General features: G+C 38.0%; 1 pseudogene; it reads right to left on the bottom strand.

Moving 5' to 3' along the window:
* Positions 1-287: 287 nt before the first annotated feature.
* Positions 288-581, bottom strand: LOC110287393 (annotated as a pseudogene).
* Positions 582-8,353: the final 7,772 nt, after the last annotated feature.

Genomic DNA, 8,353 nt, shown 5'->3' with positions numbered 1-8,353 from the left:
GGCACTTCATCTGAACCCAGGTGCCCTTCTCTTCTGCTTCCATTTGCTTCTCGTCATTCTCCTTCACCTGATTCAGGAAGCTGTCTCTGCTCTTTGAGTGCTTGACTTGCTCAATCTGCACACTGATCCTCTCCTCTTGACTAAAATCTTGTCCTTAACTTGCTTGTTTACAATGATGCTCATGTTGGGTAACATTGTAGACTCTTCCAGTTTTGCCATGGTAACACTTATGGGACTTTTTTTTTTTTGAAACCAGAGAACATTTATTTTATGACTGATTGAAATCCTCAAGATGAACTGGATGCTGCAACAGCTGCCCTCTTTGGTTTAGGTGCTGTTCTGTCATGGGATCCATGTCTGAATCTGTGATAGACAATTTTTAGGTGCCTCATCCAACAAGTCCCAGTGGTGTTTTGTCTGTTAGACTTGGCACTCCAGTTATACTTTCTCTTGTACTTAACAAGGTAGTCCCATTTGCCACAGATTGCCTTCTGAAAGTAGTAAGCCTCAGAGCTACAGCAGCAGCACAGTATGTGCAGCTTATTGTGATGCTTTCCAAAGGATAACTTTCCTTTCATCATTTTGCTTCTATCGACGAGGCCAAAGAGACCAGAAGAGAACTGGGCATTCCTTTTTTGAACAGTGCCCATTTTTGATGTCTACAATATTACTCTTCTTATAGAATGAATGAACATAAATTCTTATAATATTACCCTCAATGGGCTTTAAAAGAGACATCTCTACAATGCTATGCTCAACCAGCTGAGTTATGGAAGGACATTAATGAATATGTAAACACATATAGCATTAGGGACAGAAGCAGATACCCAAAGCTAAACATTAGACTGAAGGTGGAGACACCTATGGAAGAGTTGGGAGAAGGATCAAAGGCCCAGTAATAGATGGAAACTCCACAGGAACACTAACAGAGTCAACAAACCTGGACCCCTGGGAGCTCTCAGAATCTGAGTAACCAACCAGTGAACATGTAGGGGCTGGAAAAAACACCACACCCCACCCCACCCCCAGCACATATGTAGCAGATAGGCAACACAATTTTCATGACTGCCTGTCTGGCCTCAGTGGGAGAGGATTCACCTAATCTGGCAGAGACTTGATGTGCCAGGGTAGGAGGATACCTGTAGGGGCCCCACCTTTTTAGAGGAAAAGGGGAGAGAAGGTGGGGAAAGGGACTCAGTGAGCAAGGGAAAGGAAGAGGGAGCAGAGTTTGGAAAATAAATAAATAAGAAAAAAGATACAGCACTAATAATGTTCTAAAGAAAATAAATTGCATAAGTTGAAGTTAATGATTGCATTTTTTTTTCTGATGTACAAAAATCAAAGGTGGAAATTGCACTTAAATGGTGCAGTGTATTCTGTAGTAATTATTAGGGAAAGTTTTTCTAATTGTGCATTTGTAAGTCAAGAACAAAAAGTAACTTCCCAACAAATATTTATTGCTCAAAGAAACCAAACTTGAAGGGAATAGAAGCACTGCGTAGTTGGAAACCAAAATGAGCAAAAGAAATAGAAGATAGCTCTACGTGGAAGAAAGGTCAAAAGACTCTGTTTATACCCTAATTTTCCTCAGGGCTGGCCCTGCCATGTTTCTAGGCATCTTTCTTTGTGTAAGAAAGCTTCCACCTTGGATCCCCTGGGTCACTAAGTGTAACAAGGCACTCTGAAGGATTCTCCAAGCTCAGAAAGGGGGCAACAGTTATGAAATGTAGGATACTTATTTATATAGAATGCTATCAGCACTTCCGGTGTAAAACAGGAAGGAAGGAAAGAACTGACAGTTAAAAACCCAAAAGGAGTCAAATGAGATGGTGTTTTTATCTAGGGAACAAAATGGAAAGCTCTTTTAGTGTCCATTTCGACTGCTCACAGCTGTCATGTGTTTCTTTGCTTGTCTAAAATATTGGACTCAAGAAAGCCTAGAGATTGAATAGCTATTAGAAACAAGAACATGCTTCATTTAGAAGTCAAAGCAGGTTAGAATCATTTCAGAGCAGAGAGAAAATCCATAACGTTTTGGTGTGAGAGAGAAAGTTCAAAACCACCATAGCCAATACTAAAATGATAGCAAATAATAATCTCATAATTATTTGCTCCCAGCTTCAAAACACTTCATAAACAGTATTTGCTTAACATTGAGAAAGAGAAAGGTAATAGTTCAAACTTTCTTTTAAGAGATTTAACAAGCCAGACAGTGGTAGCACATGACTTTAACCCCAGTACTTGAGAGGCAGAGGCAGGCAGATTTCTGAGTTCAAGGCCAGACTGATCTAGAGTGAGTTCCAGGATAGTCAGGGATACACAGATAAACCATGTCTCGAAAAAAAATATATAGAGAGGTTTAACAAATAAACTTTCACCTCTTATTGGGCATTCAGCATTTTATTTTTGTCCTGGTCTCATGAGGAACGTGTTCATCTAAAAACCAGTCATCTATTAGTTACCCATATCGTTTTACCCACATTTTCTGTATGCATAGAAAATACCACTCTGTTATCTAAATACATTTAAGATTGATGCACCCTGGCATGTGCCAAGTCAAAAATAATGAAACTAAACAAACTGGGTCCAGATTTTATAAGCAAATAAATTAAACATCTAGAGATCAAGCTGAGCCATGTGAGACACACATCATCTTTTCTTTTCTCTAAAATTCATAATGAAAAATCTTCATTTATGGGTTTCTTTTTTTTAATTAAGTTCAAAACCTCAATCATGTAATCTAGGCTCCATCTGGCCAAGAGTAAGATGCCTCTGGACAGAATATAGACACACATACTTTTTAAGAGATAATGATAAATGAAATCATTGCTGATCATCTGTATGCAAAAAAATACACCAAAAAAATCAAGAGGCTGTAAAAGTATTTTCAAAAATCAAGATCCTATTTTGAATTCAAGTCGATGTCCAATATTACCAGACCACCAATTCCAAGATGTGGAAAAGTTCTTATGACTTAAAACCAAAAATAATTCCTTGGAATGCTCTCTAATTATAGGCTGAAATTTTTAGAATATAAATAATCCTGAAAGAACAAAAGCTATATTGTGAACATTATACATTACATTTATTGGAAATGTAATTCTTGACAGAAAATATTACATTTAGGCCTCATAAGACAGTAGTTTCATTTTGTAAACCAGAGATCTGAGAAGCCAAGAAGTTTAATCAGTTATTCAAAGCATAACTCATCAATGAAAAATAGAACTTTTAGGCCAGATCTACCTCCAGAGTTTAAGGTGTTAACTATCCACTAACTGTACACAACCTCTTGGAATACATCTTCTCTCCCTATTATCTCCTGCTCCATACTCTGGGGGAATAGTTCCAAACAGAAAAACAAATACAAATACAAAAGCAAAAAAATAACAACAAGAAGAAAACAATCTTTGAAAACTCAATTGAATTCAAAATTTTTGCCCAGGTCTAGCTCTGTTTCCACTTTGGTGCTAGAGACAGTACAAAGTTCATGCTAAACAAGCACTCTACAGGGGAGCTTCAGCCACAGTCCTAAAAGGTAGATACATATCTTATCTTTTCAAATGTATTGTAAGCTCTTTATTATAAGCAAACTAATTGAGTCCAGTGCCTTTCATAGTGAACTACACCTGTGCCTTTCTGTTAGTATTTTTGTTTGAAAGCCAGGGCTTTTTAACAAAGAAGGGAAGGTAAATTAAGGACTAAACCACAAATCAAATAGTTAAACACATTTTGCTTGTTTTCTAAAGAATTTCCTGGTTGCTGATGAGATAAAGGAAAGAGGCCAATGAGTATTTATGAGTACATCCCTGGGGGATTTCCCCTATTACTAGGAAATAATCAAAAGATTATTTTTGTAGCAGTTTGCAAGGCCTTTAACTTACATTATCCCACTTTGATTCTCATCATAGTGATGAAGTATCATCACCTCCTTCTTCGTTTTACTCATTATAATTGGAAATGATGACAATCATAACCTTTATTTACTATGTCCTAGGTCAATAAACCTTGATCTTACAACTCCAGCTTTGACTCAAATGAATGCCTTTATTTTACTTTCATACACTAGTTTTACAAATAGTGCTTCAGTATTGCTTAAGCAGAGAGATAGAGAGAATGACAGAGATGGAAAAAGACAGAATATACAAATACACCTGGCAAATGCCACCATTGTTGCAAACATAGTTCCAGACATAAAGTAGTTCCCCAGTTCCTTCCACTGCCAGTATAATATTCTACATGATCCCAAGTCATCTCATTTGAAAACCTTATAACAAGTCATGGAATATTTGCAGTGAAAGAAGGCACTTTGGGAAGAGATGTACATGTTTTTATCTGTACCATACTTTCTGGGCTTTTGCTTCTGAGAGAGAGAAAGATCCAAGCTGGCCTCAAACTTGCTGTGTAGCCAAGGATGACATTGAACTCATGTTGTGAGTTTCCTGACCACACCCCCCAACAGTCTCAGCTACCAAATATCCCACCAAACCAGCTCTAGTCTTCATTTCCACTAATCATCAGCTGGACACAGGGACATACATTGTGTAAGAGAAGTAAAACCAGAGCAATCATCATAATTAATAGAGCTTTTATTTTGCATAACTTGTTCTTTGTGCATAACTTGTTCTTTTTACATAACTTGTTCATTGGATGCGTACATCTGACCCATACTAACCAAATCGCCTCTTTTTCCTCTCACCAAAATCTTCAAAATCCACACATAGAATCACGCAAACTCTGCCTTGAGTAGTGCTCAGAGATACACCCTGAGAGAAATGAACACATAGTAGGTTGAAATAAAATTGTTTACACTTGATTGAAAAGGAGAGAAATGTGGGTTCTTCGTGAAATATTTCCAGTTATTTACACAATGTTATAATAGTGATATCCTCTACCACAAACCAGCTATTACTTGTAAGACATGGTCTAGATTGTTTTAAAATACCGTAGTTATATCCATATGTGGCTATGCTACTAAGCCCCTGAAGTGCAGCTAGAGCACATACAAGATATATTTTTCTTCTTTATTAATTTATGTTCAAATTTAAGTACCTAAATGTGGCTAGAAGCTATAACACTGAACAGAGAAGAAAAATATGTATAGAGACCTAGCTTAGATGATCAGCATCATCTGTCTGGAATGGTCTACACTATTCTGTTCTTCAGGATTTTCAGTCTCACTCTAATGCAGTCACACTGTCCTTAACTCACTAGGAATAATAATCAACAATATGTTATACTTACAGGCTAAGTACTAGAGCAGAATAAAGGAAATCAATTGCTGAAGACCATGTTTCAAAAGCCAAACTGACTTTTCCCATTTTCTGTAAACAAAAACCACAGATGAATCATGCTCCCCAGACCCCCATGTGTATGTGTGTGTTACTAAAGGTATAGGAACACTCTTTAACCATTTTCCCAAAGCACCATTTGTATTGCTTTGCAAAACAATTTCAGTGTTAAAAGAAAAATTACACTCCTTGACTTTGTGGTGAATGAAATTCTTGTTGCTTTTGGATCATTGTGAGCAAAATATCTGACAGAAAGAAATTAAGCGAGGAAGATTTGCTTTGGCTCACAGTATCATGAAATTTCAGGATAGGGGGGGTATATGATAGTGAATTAGGGTCAGAGGACTGTGGTAGGAGAGCACATGATAGAGACCATGACAGACCAGGAGTCCAGGAAAGCTGAACCAGGAGCTGAACTTCAACATTCATCTCTAGTTACCTACTTCCAACAGATTGGCCTCAGTTCACAAAGGCTCCACAGCCCACAAATGTCACAAGCTGACAGACAAATATTCAAAATGTGAGTGAATGAGAGACCTTAGTTCTAAATGGGATGTGCCCATCAAGTCTCTCCCCTCAGACCTCAGGGAACTCTGTAGAGGAGGAGAAAAGAGGGGATGGATGACTTCAAGGAAACAGTATCTTCCTAACACAAGGCTGTCATACATATGAACTCAGAGAGACTGTGGTAGCATGCACAGGGCCTGCACACGTCCAAGTCAGGAAGAGTCCCAGAAGCTACCTCCAATTAAAAAGGACTCACACAGGAAAAATAATGTTTTTTTCCCAATGGTGTTTCACTGAATATACAAACCACACTTAAGGTCAGGCTCCATGCCCAACACTAGATTGTCAACACAAAACGAATGCAAAGGTATTTTTGTTTATTATTTTTGTCTCACATTGCTTTGTTTGGATATTTTGGTTTTGGTTTTGGTTTGGTTTGGTTTTTATATTATTGATCTCTTGTTTGTATTGTGTCTGATTTTGTGTGATTTTATTGTGCGCATGTGCGTGTGTGTGTGTGTGTGTGTGTGTGTGCACGCACGCATGTAAAGAAGTACGTAAAGGCATATTTTTATTTTTATTTTATTCACATATGTGTGTGTATCATTTCTCATGTTCTTTCTTTGTTTCTTTTTTTTCTCAATTGTTATTTTGTTTGTCTGTTTGATCCTGGCTTTTGTATTTGCCTGCCTGTTTTGTTTTCTTTCTTTTTTTTTTTTTTAGTCTAACTTCTTTTTTTAAATATTTTTTATTACATATTTTCCTCAATTACATTTCCAGTGCTATCCCAAAAGTCCCCCATACCCTCCCCCCACTCCCCTACTCACCCACTCCCACTTTTTGGCCCTGGCGTTCCCCTGTACTGGGGCATATAACGTTTGCAAGTCCAATGGGCCTCTCTTTCCAGTGATGGCCGACTAGGCCATCTTTTGATACATATGCAGCTAGAGTCAAGAGCTCNGGGGTACTGGTTAGTTCATAATGTTGTTCCACCTATAGGGTTGCAGATCCCTTTAGCTCCTTGGGTACTTTCTCTAGCTCCTCCATTGGGGGCCCTGTGATCCATCCACTAGCTGACTGTGAGCATCCACTTATGTGTTTGCTAGCCTGCCTGTTTTCTTAAGAGAGAGAAAGAAGCAATAGAGTGGGAGATACAGGGAGTAGGAGAAGATTTGGGAGATTAGGAAAGAGAAAACTGTTATCAGAATATATTTCATGAAAACCACTTGATTTACAATTAAAAAAGAGAAAATGATAAAAAGTAAACCTACAAAAGACAGTTTAGCTGAAATACGTCTTGTGAGAGCTTCTTCTGTGGTCTACATTCTTATCTGCACTATGAGAAAGCTGAACAGTATTATTTATTAAACAATCTAAACAAACCAATGAGATAGCACCTGGAGAAAACAATAATAAAACAGGAATGTCATATCCATTTCAGTTAAAATTAAATTTTAAACAAGGTCATTTTCCAGGCCCCTTCAGCTCTGCACCTGTATACTCTCCATAGATCTTTTGGCCTACAGTTGGTATGTGAATACTACATGACTGAAAACTCCTTAACTTTCTACCTACTGGTGTTTTACTAACACAGATTCATCATCTAATATATGTGAAGACCCATTTTCCAGCTCTCTCCTTACTTGATCTTCTCTACCACACTTTTTATAATGTCAGAACTGAAAAGCATCTAGGAAAGTGAGGAGAGGGAAGCAGGGAGGTAACAGTAGAGAGGTGTCAGTCTACCCAGTTAACATCTTCTGAAAATGTAAGGCGATAGCTGCGATAAAACTGGATGGAGAAGAAAGGATGGCGAGAGAAGGAAGGGAGAAATGGAATGCAGTCAATTCCAGAAAACACAATAAGATTGGAGCAGCTAATAGAAAGTGAAGCCCTGTCGGAGCTGATGGAAAAGCCTGTTCTTCCCATCACTCAGGAACAGAGACACAACTAAAGAAATAAAGAATTGGGGGGGGCACCCCCTCAATGCCACACCAACAGTGGTGCTGTCTTAAAGCACTTTTCTTCAGTATCTAAATAAAAATACCCCTTCTGCCATAACTCAAACTCCTTGAAAACAGCACATACTGGAGGGGAAGTAAAACTTTATACTCTGTATCTCTTATAAACTTCCTTGAAGATCTCAGGGGATCTCAATTCCATTGAATAAATACTGGCTAAAATAGCAATAAAATTCCCAAGGATAGGATTAAAGTCTGCTCTTGAATCCAAATGTTTGCTTCCCTTTTAAATGTTCTTGGACGACCTTTTCTCCCAAGCATCAACATTACCACTGCATCCAAGGATTCCGTGGAAGAGGATAAAGAGTGACTGTAAAGTCATTAGGCTGCCTAAAGATGGAAAATTTGAGAAATTTCTTTCTTGTAGCCCATAACTGGCCAGAAAGCCACTGTTATAAGGACATTTACAAGTCCGTCCAACTAGTTATTAATAATGAGGCTACGTTTACACAATGTTTGTGTGTGTGTGTGTGTATGTGTGTGTGTATCCCAACACAGGACTTTCATAGTAAAATTCAAAGTAGTTCATTCACCCAG

Source organism: Mus caroli, chromosome X (genome assembly GCF_900094665.2).
Source record: "Mus caroli chromosome X, CAROLI_EIJ_v1.1, whole genome shotgun sequence".
NCBI classification, from domain to species: domain Eukaryota; kingdom Metazoa; phylum Chordata; class Mammalia; order Rodentia; family Muridae; genus Mus; species Mus caroli.
This window is presented reverse-complemented; position numbering and strand designations above follow the sequence as displayed.